General features: G+C 37.4%; 1 protein-coding gene and 1 long non-coding RNA gene across 2 annotated transcripts in view; one reads left to right on the top strand and one right to left on the bottom strand.

The window, feature by feature from the left end:
* Positions 1-21182, bottom strand: part of ascc1.L (activating signal cointegrator 1 complex subunit 1 L homeolog) — a 139863-nt gene that overhangs the window by 9793 nt on the left and 108888 nt on the right. The window lies entirely within an intron of this gene.
* On the top strand, positions 5993-11462 carry LOC121395397. Its single transcript, XR_005962452.1, has 2 exons — positions 5993-6132; positions 11016-11462. It is a non-coding gene; the product is annotated as an uncharacterized LOC121395397 (long non-coding RNA).

Raw genomic sequence — 21182 nt, 5'->3', positions numbered from 1 at the left:
CACACAAGGCGTGCATTGGTAATTATGGATCTTTTAAGTGATTTTACATTGCTGAAAGGTAAAGATCATTAAGAGGCAAGGCAGCTATGACCCTGTGAAATATCATGAGCACTGACACTACAGGAGAAAGCTTTGAAGTGAAAAACGGGTATATGTCAACACACAGTGCCATTAGGGTTACCATCTCACCTTTAAGTTAACTTTTAGCATGTTTTAGAATGGTCAATTCTATGCAGCTTTTCAATTGGTCTTTATTATTTAGAGTTTAAAGTATTTGCCTTCTTCTTCTTACAGCTTTCAAACCAGATTGCTGATAAATGGAGAACTGCTGAATTAGGGTTGCCACTTTTCCCATATTCGGAATCCGGGCAAAAGGCGTTACACGTGACATCAGAGGTGGGGCCAGTGACATGAAGGGGCAGGCCTGTCACATAAAGAGACGGGCCTGTGATGCAAAGGGGCGGGCCTGTGACGTGGCAGCCCGTGATTGGCCACAGTGTCCGGGAAGCACGTAACAGGCTTACCCGGTTTTCAGACTTCTGAAAACCAGGCAGGTATTTTCGAACCGGACAGCAGGTGTAAAAACCTGACTGTCCGGTTCAAAACCGGACAGGTGGCAACCCTATGCTGAATAAAAAAACTAAGTAACTCAAAATACAGAATACCCCTCCCTACATCATACTAAAAGATAACTCGAAGGTGAACACCCCCTTTAAAAGAGGACACTTATTGAATACACATGCTGCACACAAATCCTTGATCCATACATCCAACTTGCAGTTGTGTCCTCTTTTAAAGGGCTGACATAGTAACCCCAAGTGTCTTGCAAAAGTATTCAGACCCTTGTCCAGTTCCCTAATTTTACTTTTAAGACAAAAAAGTGATATGGCTAGAAATGCTGTATATAGCTGAAAGGTTCAGCAGTGCTATAACAGCAGCTCACAAAAGGTCCTCACCATCTTGGATCTTTTAAGTGTCAGTGACACTGCACATGCTCAGTGAGCTCTGGGTAGCTGTGGAGAAGCTACATTTAGGGGTTGTCAGAAATCAAACAGAAAATAAAGCCCATGTGTCACTGGTTTCTGAGCTGCCATGTAATAAGAATTTGACATAAGCAATCAGCCTTGTACTATGACTTTTATACTGTATATTGCGAGTTGCAAGCTTTTCATAAAAAAGTAAATGTGGATAGGGTGGTGATGTAAAGAGGCAGATTAGGGGGATTCGGTGGGCAGCAGAAGAGTTGGGGTACGCCAAGGGGGAGGATTTGGGTAGATTCAGAGCAGAACCCTAGTGTGAATCGATCCCAGAGCATGTGCTGGGAATGAGAAAAGATAAACACATATAGGGTTGCTATCTATTCTATATTAAACTGGACAGTCCAGATTTCACAAAACTCTCTGTCCAATTTATATTTCTGTATGTTATGACCCAATTTATAATATAAACCCCCACCCCCAATGATAGGGAGTATGTTTGCTGGCATACATGGATCTTCATTGATAATTCATATCTCTAGAATATAAATAAATGCTCTGGATAAAAATACATTTCCTGATGCTGGCAGTTTTCCTTTGGTGTGTGTTGGTTTCCTTTTATTTCCTCTGTGTTTGATCATCATTATCTTGTCTCCCTTTTACCCTCTGCAGTTATAACTGTCCTTTTGCATAATATTACCCTGAATCCTTAGCCGTGTGCTAATTAAACTGAAATGAATGCACTAAGAGCAAGGTACGATCACTAATGAAAGAAAATATATATATTTTTTTATTCTTTATATATTGTCTGTGGTGTGTGAATGTTTCTGACTCTCTACTTTTAAAGGAGAATTCAACCCTAAGGGTCAGAGCACACAGCCTGGCGACAAATCTCCTCTTCTTCAGGGCGACTAATCTCCCCGAACTGCCTCCCCACTGGCTAAAATGTAAATCGCTGGCCGGATGGCACTAGGAACGATGAATTATCTGAAGTCACCCGAATTTAGCCGGCAGGAAGGCAGTTTGGGGAGATTAGTCGCCCCGAAGAAGAGGAGATTTGTCGCCAGGCGACTAATCTCCCCGAATCTGCCTGTGTGCCCTGACCCTTAAGTTAAAAACCCCTACCCTACATAGACCCCCCTCCCTCCAGCTTATGTGTTACCCTGGGCATATGCACCTAACTCCTTACTTAGCCCTCGGTGCAGATTCAGGCATCGGAGTTCACGGACGCCATCTCCACTGGGAGCAAAATCCAAGGGGTTGGAGAGCAACATGTTGCTCACGAGCTATTGGTTGGGGATCACTGGACTAGAACCTATTTGGAATCAATTGGTGGATTGTGAAAAATCAAAATTTTTTTTTTAGAAAAAGCTTTGAATCAAATTCAGTCGAATACTATGTTACTTCGATTCATACGATTCGAATTCAAACGACCTATTCACCAAAAAGAAAAAAAAAAACTTAGATTTTTTAAAATAAATTATGGTTGGTCTTTTTTTATTTGAATATTTGATAAATCTGCCCCACTATCTGTCGCAAATAGAACGTAACTGAAAAAAAGCCTTTATTTCTGGTGAACTATCTGAAACCAACTGAACTGAAAAAAATGTAGGAAGGTGAACAACCCCATTAAAGCAAGTACAAAAAAATGAACTGGCATTATAATAAAAGAGAGCAATTATGTGATAACGGCTTCACTTTAATTAACACGAGTTTCGCCTGAATTGATTCTGTGCCTTTCCCCCCACAAACAGTTCAAAAAACGTAAGTATTTGTCTTGCAGTTTCCATGGTATTAATGGTATTTCAGCTTTTCTTAATAAAACTCAGCAGAAAAAAGTCAGGAATATTATTATTATTATTGCCCCCTGGAATTTCTATTCTGCTAGTAACCGGTTACAAAACGTACTATGGGAATTGTCTTAAGAGAGATTTTGTTGAATGGTAATTAATATCTGGCGTCCTGCTGAGCCGATCACGTTCTATATGAAGCTCAGCCTGGGAGTTTGTATCGGAGATCCAAGGAGTATTGCTGGTGGCTCTATAAGTCCATTTCCAATTAAAATACAGTTTCTAGACGTGATGTGTGCTCGTGGATCTGTCTCTACAGAGGAGATAGAAGAAAGCTGCAGATGTGATGTTTTCTGTAGTGAATTGTTTTATCTGATTGACCTGCACAGAGCTGTGTTTGTTATTATCAGGTGTATATGTGAGTGGGTGTATATATGTGTGCTTTTTTTCTTTGGTGAACACATGGAAAGTTTTCTTTCTTGTTCAGGTTTATATGAATTTTAAATAGGCAATTACTGGGAATACAGGGAAATGTCTCTAATAAAAAGGACGCTTACTCCTGTATGAAAGTACTTGGAATCAAGGCTGTCTCCTTCATCAGGTTTAATTGTACACTTTTAATTAGACAATATCAGTTTTGCCAAAGCTTTATGCGTTTGGAAGGTATTGTCTGTTCTACTATAAGCTCCAAAGAAAGGCCGGTTTATTTTGGATAATACAAAAAAAAGGACTGTACCATGGAGAGGTTACTTCAAATTTCTATAAAGAAAATAATACTAAAGATGTACATCTTTTGTAATAACAAAGTATATTAAAGGGGTTTAAGTTTTAAGTTAACTTTTAGTATGATGTGGAGAGATATTTTGAGACAATTTGCTATTGGTTTTCATTTTTTATTATTGAAGGTTTTGGAGTTATTAAGCTTTTTATTCAGCAGCTCTCTAGTATGTAATTGCAGAAATCTGGCTACTAGGGTGCAAATTACACTAGTAACCAGTCACTGATTTGTATGAAAGTTTAGAATATGATTACGAGAGGGTCTGAATAGAAAGATGAATAAAAAAAAACAAAACAGGAACAATACATGTGTTGCCTTACAGAGCATTTGCTTCTTACATGGGGTCAGGGATCCCCAATTAACAACTGAAAGAAAAGGGGAAATAATCCAAAACTCTAAAAAAAAATAAAAAATTAAGGGCAATTACAAAGTTGCTTTGCTATAATATAATAAGCTTTTAACCACCCCTTTAAGGCCTGAACTATATCACATGGCTAAAACTGAGCTAATTGGGCCCAGGGCAAAACATAGAAATCAATCTATAGTTATCTGTGATCAGTCTGCTGCAGGTCAGATGATGAAACCAAATCCTTGATAGGGTAGGGGGTTACAACACTGGTGCAACTTTGTGCCATGTTAGTTAATGAGCTCCTCTAAGTACAGAAGGTATATTCTTAATTAGCAAAAAGGGCTAATGGGAGTCAATCCTCAAGCCAAGCTTGCAGTGGCGTATCTATATATTACTGGGCAAAAAATAAATTCATTTTATGGCCCTCAATTTATCCAGAGGTTGTCCTGTTTTACCCATAGATGTTGAAATTGTTCATTATTAGGGCCTCCTGGGGCCCCTATACCTCCTGGGCCCACCTGCAGCCACAGGGTCTGCTTCCTCTGTAGTTACACCCCTGCAAGGTTGAATGTGTTCCCTTTTAAGCTAAGAAATTCCAATAATTATAGGAGTTAGGGGCAGACGTGCATCCTTTATTAGAGAAGCCATACAAAGCCTGGTGAGCACTGTTTACTAAGACTATAAAGCAAAGCCGGATATCCATCCTTCAGGAGATAATGGGCCGCTCTGCATCCCTCATTACAGATGGTAAGGCCTTGCTAGCATACATTATTAAAAGCTGTAAAGCAATGGAAATCTGAAACCTTCACTAAGAATGCTCATGTACAGTATACGATTATTGGTAAAGTAAGATCGATCCTTATTATGTACATTCAAAGTGTATAAAGTGATGTGATATAAAGCAATGACTTGTACAGCAGAATTACAGATGGTAAGGCCAGGTCTCTTGCAAGATGCTATGGTAACTGAAAGGGATTGTTGGTCTATTAGCTTTAGCATCCAATCATTCGTGACCCAGATGTCTTCTTTTATAACGTTTAATTAAATGTTGACAGCTTAGAATTGGCAACATCAAGGGGGTTATTTATGAAAGATTGATTTTCAGAGTAATGTGAATTTTTTAAGACTCCAATAAATTTGATTTTATTCACAATTTGAATGGTACAGTATGTTATTTATGAAAAATTTGAACGACTAAAATTTGATCGAATAGTCCCAACCCGAATAAAGTTCGAAAAAAAACCCTAGACTTTTGCGAGTCAAATTTTTTTTGACGCGCATCAAATTATTACATCTTCTAGGCAAAAGGACCCCCCCTATAAAATATATTGAATTTATCTGTCAATGAATATCTGACACCCAACTGCTGCACGAAGACAGAATGAAGAGAAACAGAAGCTGAGAGAGGAATAGTGAAGATGCACTTGATTATTTCAGAAACGGTAGAGAATTTTTTAATTGATTATATTTAGAAAACTTCTTATTTCAGTATGCTGAAGCTTATATTAAATTTAAATGTTTACGACAGTTCACCTTTAATCTGGCAGAAGGTACATACCGCAGCCAGATTGGGGGGAAGAAGTGCTGCTTGAATGAGCACTAAGGAAAACATTTGCTCTTATACCCCACATTGCTCAGGACTTCTTCCCCAAGTCTGTAGTAAATGACCCTTTGTGGGTTTTTAAGCAGGTAACTATTATATGAAGGCCTGTATACTGGTTTTTTTTGGAAAAACATAAAAATCCAAAGGGCCTGAAGTGGTTTGGAATTGAAAGAGTTAGAAGAAATTGGAGAGGGGGTGACATGGCGAATAATACACTGTGAAAAGAGAGTTGGTGGATTCATAGGCTAAAATCCCTGTCCCCCCCACGGCCTAAATTTCGATTTCAATCTTAGGGCTTTTTTATCATGTTAAGAATTGTGCTACAACGTTATGGATTTAGGATACTACATTTGCAACAATGTACATTGACTGTTTTAAAGTTGCAACTTTAATGTGAAGGACAAACACTTCGGGAATCATAAAGTTTTTAGTTTTGAAACTTTGTGGGTAAAGGAAGCAATTATCCGGAAGTAAGGACATCGCTCATTGGAGGAAGCCAGTCGGCAAAACGCGTCAGCAGTGACACAGGAGTGTGGAAGCGGCAGCCGGAGACCGGAGGCAAACGTGTTGGATTGATAAAGACGCTAAAGAACTCGGAGCAATATACGGAATACGATTTTACTGAAGAAACATTTGTGAGTGTAATCTTATTTATTTATTAAAATTGTGTAAACACTTCCACACATGTTGCTTTATTTTACCCATTAAGGATGCAATAAGATTCTTAGTGAACCGGAGCTTGTACCACTATCAATGCTTTTACTAACTTACTTTTTGTAAGTATGAGCGCCTGCCAGACACACTAGGAACCGGAGTTTCTTGCGAACTACAACTAGACACCACAGGTGTAAACTTAACATTTTAATGTTAAACATAAAATAAAAATACCCTTCGTTTCTGAGGGAAATACTCCTCACTGTATGAATGTTTTCTACGATGGCACGGAATATTTGAGCGTAACTACAAACACCTGGGTGTAATTAAGCACAAAAATTCACTAACCATGTATGTGAAATAACTTTATTCCTAAATACTACACTATATCATTTATCTGTTTTTTCCCCCCTTAACGACCTATGGTCTTTGAGTTATACAGCAAACTGTGGAAAGATACTGTTACATCATGTCAGGAGCATTTCCAATAAACTCAACCTACATAATACTCCTCCTAGGACACTTTATGAATGTCTTCATTCTGTAATGCCAAATCCATCAAATTCCCAAGTGCTTCTCACTGGGAATTTGTGCAATATTGCGGTGACACTAGCTGTTCTCTGTCTCTTCAGGGGGAATAAGATCTTACTAATACAGAATAAAAGAGGAGGAAAAATGTCACTGTAGTAAAGTGTGTTTGGAGGTATATTGCACTGCTTTGTTTTATATTCCATATATGAATGCGCAACAGATCAATATTAACATTGCACATACAGTAATAAGGTCTATATTGTAATAGCTTTGCTGCCAGCTGCAATAAACTGAATCACAAGTTATGGAACGGCATTATATTAGGACCGGGGAAAATCCCATTCCCTGAGGGCTCTTTGCTCTATGGTACTGCCGCAATAACATCTAAATCATGCAGAGGAAATGAAGGTACCTTTTCATAGAGCCATTCTAATTCTAGACGAGGTTGTAAAGCGACTTCTAATTCCAGATTAGAAATCCTAATGCCAGTAATGAAGGTGTCTGATTACCCTGCGATTTTCTTCTCATAAGCTGCAATATTTAAAGCTCTATATTCCCAGGTAATGATACCACTCTGATACCATGAGCCATACGTATTAAACATAATTGCTAAGCACAGAGACTCCTTATTCTGCAGTATGGCACATATAAGATACGCCTTCTGTGAATGAACAGTATAAATCTTCTGACTGGCGGCACATTTGCCCCAATTTCCATAACATATCAACTGTAAATAGTGCACACTTTGGTCACTTCTAAGCATAGCAACACTGTGTCCAGCATAATAAACAGCAGATGGAGCTGTAGTTTTAAATTATTTATATTAGCTGTGTAAAACTGCTAATGCCTTAAAAACTAGAAAAAAATATTTATGTAAATTGCAATCAGTTTCAAGGGTTTTTCCTTTAAAGGGATTGAGCACCTTTAAATTAACTTTTAGTACAATGTAGAGAGTAATATTCAAAGACAATTTGGTTTTCATTTTTTATTAGTTGTAGTTTTTGAGTTATTTCACTTTTTATTCAGCAGATCTCCAGTTTGCAATTCCTGCAATCTGCCTGCTAGGGTCCAAATTACCCTAGCAACAATGCACTGATTTGAATGAGACACTGGAATATAAACAGGAGAGGGACTGAATAGAAAGATGATTAATAAAAAAAAGTAGCAATGACAATACATTTTTTTTAGATGGGGTCAGGGACCCCCATTTGAAAGCTGGAAATAAAAGAAGTAATAAATTAAAAAAAACATAAAAAAGAAAAAAATGAAGACCAAAATAAAGTTGCTTATAATGAGCCATTCTCTAGAATACTTTACTTATGGTCGATATTCGACTGTCGAAGTTAAATCCTTCGACTTCGAATATCGAAGTCGAAGGATTTACCGCAATTCATTCGATCGAATTAAAAATCGTTCGATCGAACGATTAAATCCTTCTTTTGATTCGAGGGATTTTAATCCATTGATCGATCGTTTTTTCTTTGACCAAAAAAACATTGCAAAGCCTATGGGGGACCTTCCCCATAGGCTAACATTGACTTTGGTAGGTTTTTTTAAAAGAGACAGTATTTTGACTATCGAATGGTCGAATGATTTCTAGTTCGAATCGTTCGATTCAAAGTAGAAGTCGTAGAAGTAGCCCATTCGATGGTCGAAGTAGCCAAAAAAAACCATTCGAAATTCGAAGTTTTTTTTATTCTATTCCTTCACTCGAACTAAGTAAATGGGCCCCTAAAATTTAACGAACCCTTTAAACATTCTGTAAAGCTGATTTTCAATATTTACTTATATTTGACTGCTATAAAATCATCAAAGAAAGATCTGTAGAATTCTAAAGAGGAGTTTTTCTAACACCTTTAATCTTCCTGCATATCAGCACTTTTAATGGCCACTCAAATATAAAATTGGATATGAGGGATTTCAGTAACATGTATGTGAATCATCACAAGTTGTGGTATGCTACATCATAGAAAAAAATTAATGTGGATAAAAAACATTTAAAATACATTTTCAGTTGCAATATATTCACCTTTATATTGTTCTTTGGTTGCTATGCTGCTATATTCTAAGATCAAAGGGAAACTGCAAAATCAAATGTAGACTGATTTCTGATTGGATTGTGTGAGACAGAACTGCAACTGCCCAAAAAGAAAACCTTTTTCCTGGTTGTGGTAAGGGGTTGAGAGCTCAGCCAAGTTCGGGAAGGTTGGAAATCATCACATACTAATAACAGCAGTGAACAACGTATGATGTGCAGAATGAAAAGCATATACACAAACTGCCCTAATATAGGTACAACAGTGCTAAAATGTGGGTGCCAAAAGTGCTTCTTTCATTCAGTTATGCATAGTAATCTTGTAATTCCTTTCTGAGACGTGGTTTATAATATATGACTAATGAGATAGAGTTCTTTAGCCTATGATTCTCCAGATTTTGTTGAACTAAACCTTCAAGCAATGGCTGTCATTGGGTTATGGGTGGTTAGCCTTACCCTGAATGCTAGAACTTTGTTCTAGGCCTGGAAGGAGTCATGTAGTATCTTGCCCAGACTAAGACTGGGCCGGCAATACACTGGGAAAGTACCCAGTGGGCCCAGACCCGCTCCCCACGGCCACCTGAGACTGTGAGCTACCCCCTGACCTCCCACAGCCCTGATTTTGGCCACATGAAGAGATAAGAAAGTACTAGCTGGTGGGGGGGAAGGAATATGGAGGGGTTTGTGGCTGGGTCCCATGGGTGTAGTGGAGGGGGGGGGGCTAGGTGGTGTGTACAAGCCCCTCATGCAGCAGCCCTGGTGGGCCCAGACCTCCCCCAAACATTGACCATGCCAATAAATTTGTTATCCCCAGTTGTTCCTTCTTGACCCACCTCTGATCCAACCTCATCACCCAATCTACACCTCTGTAACCTACCATCTCACAAAATGTGGCACGGCACAGTGCCATTTATATCATCAACCAGTCCCTTTTCCCTGCCAGCAGGTATTGCCCCTGACAAAAGGTGGCAACGCTATAAGGAATAAGGAAAGGACCCTGAAGGACAAATTGGATGAATAGATGTCACATTACACTCACAGGCATTTTCATAAGGGAGAGAGTTGCAGCAATAAAAAGGAAAAGGAGTCTGTTCCACTTGAGAAAATGTGGTTTAGAGAGTAGTTCATGTTTAAGATGTTTTTATTTTCTTGAGATCTGTAAAGGTATTTGAATAAATTTAATGTATGCAATTCATCCAAGGTCTACTGACCTGCCAACCTGTTTGCCCTATCATTGAATGGACTGGCCTACTAGTCCTGATCAACCTTCAACCAATCAACAGAGCTAGCTAAGTCATACCAATAGCAATTAGCACATTTTATATCTAATGGTTTAAATGTGGATCCCGGATATCAGGTTGTCTTGATGGCCCTAGAATGCCAGTCAGACTACGGTTAGTTCACACAGAACCACAATACTGATCTAATACTGAATCTAAGCAGAAATAACATCACAGTTAGGATGAGAAGGGCTAAATGGAGCAGAAAAGCACTTCATAATGGCTTCTTAAAAAAGGAAGGTATCCACATAACACTGACTTAAAACCAGAAATAAGAGGCTTTGGATGAAACTTGCAACTTACTAATTAGGGGGTTATTTATTAAATCCCCACTAAAACTTTAGATTTTATAGTAACGAAGATTTTTCAAGTTTTTAGCATTCAGACTTTAATAATTATTCTCTTTAGGCAAAAGCCATTATGAAGTGCTTTTCTGTTTCATTTAGCCCTTCTCACCCCTAACTGTGATGTTATTTCTGCTTAGATTCGATTTATTAAACCTAGAGGATGAGAAAAGTCAGAGGTTGCATATAATCCTATGCAATTGAAATGGTGTGTTCTAGATGAAGCTGTGCTAGACAAGAGAGGTGGGAATAGGTTAAAAAAAACTTCTGCAACTTGAAGGCGGATGGATCAAAAAGCTGAACACTCTCACCCCGGATGGAATGAACGATAGCGGGAGCCTAAAACCATATCTTTGATTTTAACTTTGTGTCTCCACTATTACAGGTCCTGATAATAGGAAATACTAGCAACTTACTCGCAATAAGGGAAAGATGATTTAATTACTTACTGGAATTTGGCCATCTAGTTAATATATTATAATGAATATTACCACTTAAAGTTGCCAGAATTAATACCGTGTAAGTTCCTAGAATGGTTAGAAATATTGTATTGTATTTAGTATAACTAGAGGTCACCCTAGTTTCTGCTTTATGAAAGTTCTTTGAATGTTTCGTGAAACCTAGGTAGGCACTGTGATGTGCAGTATATCAGTGAATTTTTATTTTATTTATAGGTGGAAATTGGCGATATGACAATGGACTGGATATGCCATGAATCTTTAAAAATCGACTAACGTCGGGAAAAAAATTTTTTGTATAATGCTGGACTTTTTTTGATATATATTTTTTCTTTTCTTACTTATGTCTTAATACCAGCATACTTCTGAAGGATTGTATGTACACTTTCACTAAGTTTTATAAAAAAAAAATTTATGTGTATGGTCGACAATTTTAATATATTTTATTCCACATACTGCTGTATTTTATACTAACACTGTTAATAGACACTTTAACATGAAACATGGAGGTTTTGAACTTTAACCTTGTAATTAACGGGTGGGATTCAAACAGGATGTGTTTAAAAAGTCACTTTGTTTCCATTTTGTTACACTTGATAAAGGGCGTTTGAGGCCCGAAACATGTAGTGTTTTGTAGCTGCTAATAAACTACATTGTTGCAGATCTTCTGCCTTGGATTGCTTTCCTCATTCTACTAGTTACATTCATACGTTGCATATAAGTGAATGGGAGAGGTCCCTATTCTATTTGGAATTTTCTGTGGTCCGTGCTGGAATTAGGCCGAAAATCTGACTATTTTGAATTTTTTGGGCAAAAATAGGAAAAAAATCAGGCTTTTCTGGAAAAAATCTAACGATTCGGGAAAAAATTCTGAAAAAAAATCATACAATTCGGATTTTTGCTAAATTTTTTCATGTTTGTCCCTGATCCGATTGAATAGTACTTTTTATATAATAAATAAGCTCCAATCATGGATTCTAGTTTGGTCTGACTTTTTTATTAAAATAAAGATGTCCCTGTAGAGAACAATGCATCCAGATCAGCTGGTTCAACAGCACAGATAAAGCATAATAATTCAGAGCCATAAATCCAAGGCAAGTTCCAATATCTTGCGCTAATGAATCTAAGGGGATCAAAACAAGCTGTCGGTAAGTTTGGATATATGGCTGTATTTCTCCTAGTAAACCTGCAGCTCTGGATGTATAGTTGGCCACAAGAATATTAAGTCGTAATTTAAATTTCTGCCCATAATTCCTTAAGTGAGGGTTAAAGCCTCTTATTTTTAGTTTGAAGGCAGTCCATATGTGTAGCATAAGGCATTCCAATAGCGTCTGTTTTAAGGTGGCTTTTGCTACATATTATACACAATCTGTTAGGCTTATAGGCCAGTCAGGCAGATACCATGAAGATCATTCAGGTTATGGTCATCTTAAGTAGTGCAGGCTAGAGTCCTCCAGTTGGTCGGGTACCCGCAAAAACCTGCAGTACCCTGCGGGTTGCGGGTAGAAGTTCCAGGTGCGGGTATAGACGCAGGTCGGTGGTTCTGTGGGTCGGGCCATGGGTCTTCTCAATAGCGATTTTTACTCCTTTTTTCTGATCACGCCTACTTCCGATGATGGCACTTCCGGTTTACAATGACAGCACTTCCTGATTCGTGATGGTCAGCGGGTCCGGGTTGCGGATAACGTACTTGCGGGTCCAAGCAAGTAAGAATGCGGGTTGCAGGTCCGGGTTGCGGATTGCACGTTGCGGGTATGGGTTTCAAAAAATGGACCAGAGCAGGACTCTAGTGCAGGCAATATTTGGGCAAAAGCTGATACTGTAATTGGGGGGAAAATAGTGCAGGACAAGATATACTATAGTAAGTACTATAGTGAGATAATATACACAACAAATTTACAGTGATTATTTGTCATGGGTTTTATTATAAATATGCAAAACAATGTTAAAAATCATGGCAAAAATTACTTTTTTGTACCTTTCTGTTGTGTGACATTTTGTTAGGCTGCATCTACATGGGACATAAAACACAAGCCATTTCTAGAAGAAGAATAAAACTCACTCCCACAGAGTTATTATGTTTTTACTGTACAGCAATTTCAATTCAGGAAGGTGCAAATAAAAACAAAACAAGTACAATACAACCAAAACAGAATAATGCTGACTTATGAGGGTATTAAATAAAAATAATAGAAATGCACAATTTAATGTTAGCAGAGAAGAGTGGGGGAAGCTTTAATAGAGAAAGTATTATGAAAAACTGCATTATTAGTATCCTAAGCATAATGAAGAGTTTTTGCAGAAGAATGTTTTATTTCTGAACAAAGCAACTTGCATCTCCCAAGCATCTAGTATCAACTGTTTAGTAGCTATGTTAATCATTAACTATTTTCCCACTCAATCATAGAATTAAACTGAATTATTATATATTATGTTCATAGGTCGGCAAATACTGCAATAAAGAATACACACAGCAACTAAGAACATGACCACATTTATCAAGTATTATTTGGTCATGTTGCGTTATCTGGCATAACCTCTAATGAGCTGATCAATATACTAATCAAGAATTTCCTTGAATCTTCAATGGGTTAACCATGATTGAATGGGTTAAGTTTAGTCAAGAAATTATACTTATACACAGCAATCTGTGGCCTCAGCTATTTGATGACTCAGGTGATATGTTGAATAAACTTGTACTGGTATGGGACCTGTTATTCAGAATGCTTGGGACTTGTGGTTTCCTGGATAAGGGATCTTTCTCTAATTTGGATCACCGTAACTTAAAGGGGTTGTTCGCCTCTAAATTAATTTTTAGTATTATGTATAGAGTGATATTCAGAAACAATTTGCAATTGGTTTTCATTTTAGCAATCTAGTTGCTAGGGTCCAAATTATCCTAGCAACCATGCATGATTTGAATAAGAGACTGGAATATGAATAGGAGAGGTCTGAATAGAAAGATGAGTAATAAAAGAAGCAATAACTAAAAATGTATAGCCTTACAGACCATTTGTTTTTTAGATGGGGTCGGTGACCTCCATTTGAAAGCTTGAAAGAATCAGGAGACAAATAATTCAAAAACTAGAAAAATGAAAAAAAAAAAAGAAGGCTAGTTGAAAAGTTGTTTATAATTAGCCATTCTTTAACATACTAAAGGTTAACTTAAAGGTGAACTAGCCCTTTAAGTCTGCTAAAAAATATTTTGATATTAATTAACACCAATAATCCCATTGGTGTGCCCCTAATAAGGATTAGTGATATTTTAGTTATCAAGGTACAGGTATGGGACCTATTATCCAGAATGCTCGGGACCTGGGGTTTTCTGAATAATGGATCTTTCCGTAATTTGGCTCTGGATACCTCATCTCTACTAGAAAATCATGTAAACATTACATAAACCCAATAAGATGGTGTTGCTTCAAATAATGATTAATGATATTTTATATTTTAGTATTACAGAGAAAAAGGAAATCATTTTTAAAAACGTATTTGATTAAAATGGATTCTATAGGAGATGGCCTTCCCATAATTTTGAGCTCTCTGGATAATGGGTTTCTGGGTAAAAGATCCCATACCTGTATATCTAAATTTTAAAATTAGACCATCCAGTTTCCATTGAATTATATGATATCTCAGCAGATCTGAGCTGAGAACATTAAAGTTCCAGTTGATTCAAGTTCAATATAACATAGATTAAGAAACTGTGATCACAAAATTTATATTACACAATGCTGACTGGCTAATCAATCATAAATCAAGATGAAACCTCACTTAGGGTGGTGGCACACGTCAAGATTCGGGGAGATTAGCCGCCCAGCGACAAATCTCCTCTTCTTCGGGGCAATAATCTCCCTGAAATGCCTTCCTGCCGGCTAGAATGTGAATCGTCGGATCACTTCGGCTTTCCGAAGTTTCCTCGAGGCAACTTCGGGCGACTTCGGAACTACATAAGTAGCATCAACATCCTTGAAATTCATTATGTTAGATATTCTTCAAAATAAAGGTCACACAATATGTAATTTATTAAAATCCGAATTTATCTCATTAAGGGTAGAACTACACGAGCGCATTTACCTGCGATAGCATCCGTTCTGACGCGCTGAGATGAATCGCAGGCGTCACGTCGGATGCGCCTAATCTAAGGTAAGTAATAGGAATGTCGGACGTTGTTGCTGCATGCATCCGACGCGACTGTCGGATGCGAATGCTGCATGTTGCGTCTTCTTCAAACAGTCATGACCGACATTCCTATTACTTACCTTAGATTCGGGGCATCTGACGTACCGCATGCAATTAATCTCAGTGCGTCGGAGCGGATGCTATCACAGGTAAAAGCACTCGTGTAGTTCTACTGTAGAAAAAAACAAAAAAAAAAAACTCAAACTCCCATGCCTAATTGTAACTTATTTATTAATTACAAAAAAACTACAAAGTCGAGCAAAACCCCAAATCTCTTTAATTTATTGGAATTTTTCCTGAATTGCTCGAATTTTTTGAGTTTATTCCTGAATTGCTTAAAATTCTTTGGTCTTTTTTCCCCAAACTGCTCAACAATTTTCAGGCTTTTTTTCCCCAAAATGAGAGCTGCAATGATCCTATTGGACCGATTTATATAAATACGGACTTTTAGACGTTTTTGGATTTTTTTCCCCCTAGAAATTGTCCAAAAACTAGAGGTTTCAGTGGTATTCATATTTTTTAGTTGTGAGTTTAGTCAAAAACCTTTAAAGCCACTAAAATCTGACCTTTGCCAAATAGGCCTCCAAGTGTTAAGTCTTTTTTCACGTATCTGTAAGCATTTTATGTGAGGGGGGAGGTGGTTTCCACCAGAAAATGTTTAGCATATGTTTACTGATAACAGTGGGCCATTATAGAAATAATCTTTTTTGTCTTTTGTAAAATCCACAATGACGGTTAAGATAACAAATGTCTTCTCTGCTCAGTATTCTGCGTGCCATCTTCTAATTAGCTGCACGCTCTTCAAATAATGTATTTGCTGCCCACTCAGTATCAACCCTTGATTACCTGCTGCCTGTTATAATTTGCCAGCTAAGAATACCGTGTTAGCTACAGCACACTCTCCTCATTCTAGGTCACATATCATCTCTAGCTAGGAGATAGCATAAGTCACGTGTCTCATTATTCCATGACACCATGTAGATGGAGACAAAATTAAATTGGCAACAAGTTATTTTACTAGATCAAAAGGCAAAGACGATAATCAGGGAAACAATAAAAAAGAAATGGCAAAAAGAACACACACAAATGTATGGCTGCAAAGTGAGGAAGACGTTGGCAATACATAGATATTGCCAACAATATCTATGTATAGGCAATACATAAACGTTGGTCTTTTTGAATTTTTGAATTCGAATTTCAACGTTTTTTCAATTCGAAATTCGACCTTTAATAAATATGCCCCTAAGTGTGTTAGAAAAGGAGCCAACAGAATATAAAGAGAATATATATATTTATAAAGAGAAACTAAGGGAAAGTAGGAACATGGTGGCAGAAGATTTAAACAACATGGAATTTTCTTCAGCTTTACAGTACAGGATGCCATTGAATTTAATTTCTCACTATGCACACATGGCAGATAATAAGCCTAAAAAATGCACACATGAGCAGCATTGAGTATTTAATGTGCTGATCATTGAGACACAAGTAACTTCACAAAATATTGATGTGATTTGATTTAATAGCTTTTTGTCCTGCAGTAAACAACGTTTGATAGTTTTCAGATTTTCCATGGAATCTCTTTTTTTTACTATTTACTTATATTCAGATTTCCCTTTTTTCCATGAATCATATATTTTTTTCTCTAAAAATGTGTCTTTATTATTTCTCTAAATCTATAAAAATTTGATAATTAGAAAGTGTAAAAACCATGAAAACTTCAGCCATTCAAACTTTTTGGATTTTTTTTTCACTTGTAATTGGGCAAAGTTTTTTTTTTTTTTTTTAGAAGTTTTAGAGATACTGGTTGGGGAAGGGGCAAATTTGACCTGTTCGCCAGGGGAAAATTTGCCACAATGCAATAAACTCTATGTGCAACAAATTTTTTTGACACGCAGATAATTTTTTTTGACGTACGGCAGTTTTTTGACATGTAACATTTTTTTTCTCCCATTGGAGTCTATGGGCGTCATTTCCACAGCAAAACTCGCCAGAAAAATTCGCTTATCACTAATACTGGTATTTCTTACAGATCGTTCAGCACTGTTTCCCGTCCACACTCTTTATATTCTGACTTTTTAATAACTTTCATTGCATTCGTGATTTTAGAGAAAGAGCGTTTAATCTTGGTTTCAAAAAGCTCTAACACGACTAAAATTTGACATTGAATCAGGGCCGCTCCGGCCATGAGGCAAGGTGAGAATCTTGCCTCAGGCGGCACGGATCGGCCAGTTACCAAGGGTGGCAAAAAGCTTGGTAACTTTAAGAGGCTCTTCTAGTGTAGCCAGCGCAACAGCACGTTTTTCAGGGGACCAGAAACAAATGGTGTAAAATCCAGGAAAATGTAAAATCAGGGAAATGTATTATGTATAATGTATAGGTGGGACCAAAAAACAACAATGTAAAATGAGGGAAAACTTAAAATCAGGGGATGTAAAATGGGGGTTCTACTGTAAAACAAAAATATTTTGACAGCAGTTAAAAACCAACTGACACTAAGACATATTTCTGGTTTTAGAGGAGATCACAGGGGCGATCCGTGGGCTGCTGCCGCCCCCCTCTCCCGCTCTGCGCTTAAAATTTAGCATCGGAGTGGGTCAAAAGGGGCGGTACCGCTAGTGCAATGAACGCGCACTGCGCTTTCGGCTCTTAAAGTTACAGGAGGCGGCCCCTTGTAACTGCCCGTTCACTCCTGCCTGAGGCAAGGTGCTCACCTTGCCTCATGGCAGGAACGATCCTGGGAGATCATTACCCTGTTCATTTATCCAGGTACAATCTATACTGAACAGGAATTCATTGATTGCATTACTAAATAAATAATTTATTAATTGTGCTATTAAATTAACATTTCAGCTCTATTGCAGAACCCAGATGACGGCTCTGTAAAAGAACTACAACAATATATATTAGACTAGGTATACATTTGAACAATTAAAATATAATTTTTGTACTGCAAGTAGGCAAAATGAAACCTGTGTTAGTTATGTGTGTATCATAACTCAGAACAATTTTGATATTTAAGAGATACCTTCTGCCTTAAAAATATAGATGAATGTCATGCATATGTATAAATGTGTGTGGAAATTGCTTTAAATTCATCAGAATAATGCAGCAAGTGGAATTTATAAAACTACTAATAATAAGGAATATATCTATGCAGCAATATGAGCTATCAAATATTAACGGAAGAGCCGCCGAGAGTTTGTGAGGACTGCAGACTCCACAATTCCTTTACCAAGAGCAGTACACAGATTTGTATATTTAAAGATCTTAAAGGGATACTGTCATGGAAAAAAAAAGTTTTTTTTTTTCCCTAAATGCATCAGTTAATAGTGTTGCTCCAGCAGACTTCTGCATTGATTTTTTTTATATTTAATTTTGAAATCTGACATGGGGCTAGACAAATTTTTTTTATATTTAATTTTGAAATCTGACATGGGGCTAGACATATTGTCAGTTTCCCAGGTGCCCCCAGTCATTTGACTAGTGTTCTGATAAACTTCAGTCACTCTTTACTGCTGCACTGCAAGTTGATGGGATATCATTCCCCATCCGCCAGCAGCCCATCAGTAGAACAATGGGAAGGTAACCAGATAACAGTTCCTTGGTAGATGTAAGTACAGCACTCAATAGTAAAAATCCATGTCCCACTACAACACCTTCAGTTACATTTTGTAGGAGAAACAAAAGCCTTCCTGAAAGTAGTTCCATCCTGAAGTCCTGTCTCTTTCTGAAAGCACATGACCAGGCAAAATGACCTGAGATGGCTGCCTACACACCAATAATATAACTAAATAAATACACTTGTTGGATTAGGAATGAAATTGTACATGGTAGAGTGAATTATTTGCAGTGTTAACAGTGTAATTTAGAAATAAAAGCTACACAATAAAAATCATGACAGTAGTCCTGTTTCACGTACATGATATAAGGAACATGTTGAATTTAATGGTAGATCAGGTCTGCACATTAAACAGAAAAACATCCCCCCTTTTTGACATAAGCTCATTCAGTTAGTTTTATATAGAAAAGGTGCATAAACACTATCTGAACTTCCAAAAATAAAGGAAAATATATTTATTTTACACCTACACCTGATTGAACAGACTGAAAGGAAATCATGATAGTCTGTCCCTGTTCACAGGCCCAGTTTCCCCATCCCCTTTAAAGGTATACTGTAGGAGGAAAACATGTTTTTTTTCAAAACGCATTAGTTAATAGTGCTGCTCTAGAAGAATTCTGCACTGAATTCCATTTTTTTAAAAGAACAAACATTTTTTTTTTTTTAGAATTTTGGCCTGATGCCTGTTTCCCAGGTGCCTCCAAAAATGTGACTTTTTACTAGACTGCAAGTTGGAGTGATATCACCCACTTGCCCCCAGCAGCCCATCAACAGAACAATTGGAAGGTAACCAGAGAGCAGGGTTTTTAAATGACTTAGAAAAGAGCATGACTTGGGTCGTATTGAAGTATAATGAAAAGTGGAGAAATAATAGCAATTCCACCCTGAAGTGCTAGCTCCTTCTCAAAGATGGCTGCCTCCACATCAATATTACAGCTAAAAAAAGTTACATTTGCCGGTTGAAGAATAAAATTTGAAATGGTAGAGGGAATTATTTGCAATGTAAAAAATGTAGAAGTAAAGATTACACCATAAAAACCATGACAGAATCCCTTTAAGCTTAGACATTAATGCAACCCCAGCATCACCTTTAACCAATTTAAAGTGATGGACGTAGCTCTTAAATATCAATATTGTTTCTCCCTCTTATAATTCGCACACAACACAGGTTTTATTTTGCCTACTTTCAGTTCAAAAATTATATTTTAATTGTTCAAATGTATACCTAGTCTAATATATATTGCTATGTATTACGGAGCCCTGAGGACGAGTCCTGTTGAGTGTATATTGAACCAGTATAAAAATGAACAGGTTAATGATCTGCCATAAATCCAGAAATACATGTCTTATTAGTTGTTTTTTTAACTGCTGTCAGAATGTGTCTATGGGCTTTTGGAAAATTGCTCATATGAGAATCAAGTTTTTTTGTGAAATCAGGTAAGCTTCTATGGAAAAACAACATATTCATATTTATTTCAGGAAGTTCAGATAGTATTTATTTATGCACCTTTTCCTCATAAACATAGGTGAATGTCAAAAAGGGAGCTAGATTTTCCCCTTGAGGGACAGAATTCATCAAGATGCAAATTTGAGTTTTTAACACAATTCTCAGATTTTCAAGATTTATTTGGGCAAAAAAAAAAGCAAAAACTTGAATAAAAAAAATGTAGGCATCTTAAAGCTGGCACAGTTCTTGGACAAGTCAGTGTGAGTGGTATTTTCACATTTTAAGTAATTTTTCAAATTTTCGAGAATAACTTGCAAGGATTGTAACGATGGTGCCATGGCTAGCTCAGACCTATATCTCTCTCTTTGCCCTGACTGCAAGAAGTTGTTCATTTTACACTCCAACCTTATCTTGGAAACATGATTGACTCACCTTATCTGGACTAAGGCAGAGCTTTAGTGTAGGGGCAGCCTGGCAGCCCCGAACTGCTATCCACCTGCTTGAATGAGAAAACGCCAGCGCAATGCACTCGCGGCACTTCGATTTCCGAAATCGCCAGGGCGCCGAGAGTGCATTGTGCTGGCATTTTCTCATTCAAGCAGGCGGAAGGCAGGAAGAAGGCAGTTCGAGGACATTGTCGCCCCACAGAAGAGGCGATTAGTCGCCAGGTGACTTAATCTCCCCGAATCTGCCCTTAGCCTAAAAGGCATAATTAGAACCAGTATACATATACAACATTTTTATCCTTATCTGGACAGTTTTTATTCTATTAATACCTTTCACTGGATTTAGGCTTCCAAAACGAAGCATTTGACGCAAGACTGAGGAGGAGACTAATGCCTACAAGGCCCCCTGTACTGACACACTTGTTTTCTATGAAGTTGCAAAACAAATAAAGAGCTGCAAAATATGAATGTTGTTTATGTAAAACAGTATGTCAAAGGACAAGATTGCTCATTTTAATCTCCACCGCCAAAGATCCTTACACTACAATATGCACCCCTAAATAAACCACCTTCCAGCACTACTGATCCGGCACAGCAACAAGAAAACACTAACAGACAGAACAATTGTTGCTATTGTAATTAATTTTGTATGTGTTATGACTACACCAAGGCAGATGCCTTTTAAATCT

This window comes from Xenopus laevis, chromosome 7L (assembly GCF_017654675.1).
Source record: "Xenopus laevis strain J_2021 chromosome 7L, Xenopus_laevis_v10.1, whole genome shotgun sequence".
Taxonomy (NCBI): domain Eukaryota; kingdom Metazoa; phylum Chordata; class Amphibia; order Anura; family Pipidae; genus Xenopus; species Xenopus laevis.
This window is presented reverse-complemented; position numbering and strand designations above follow the sequence as displayed.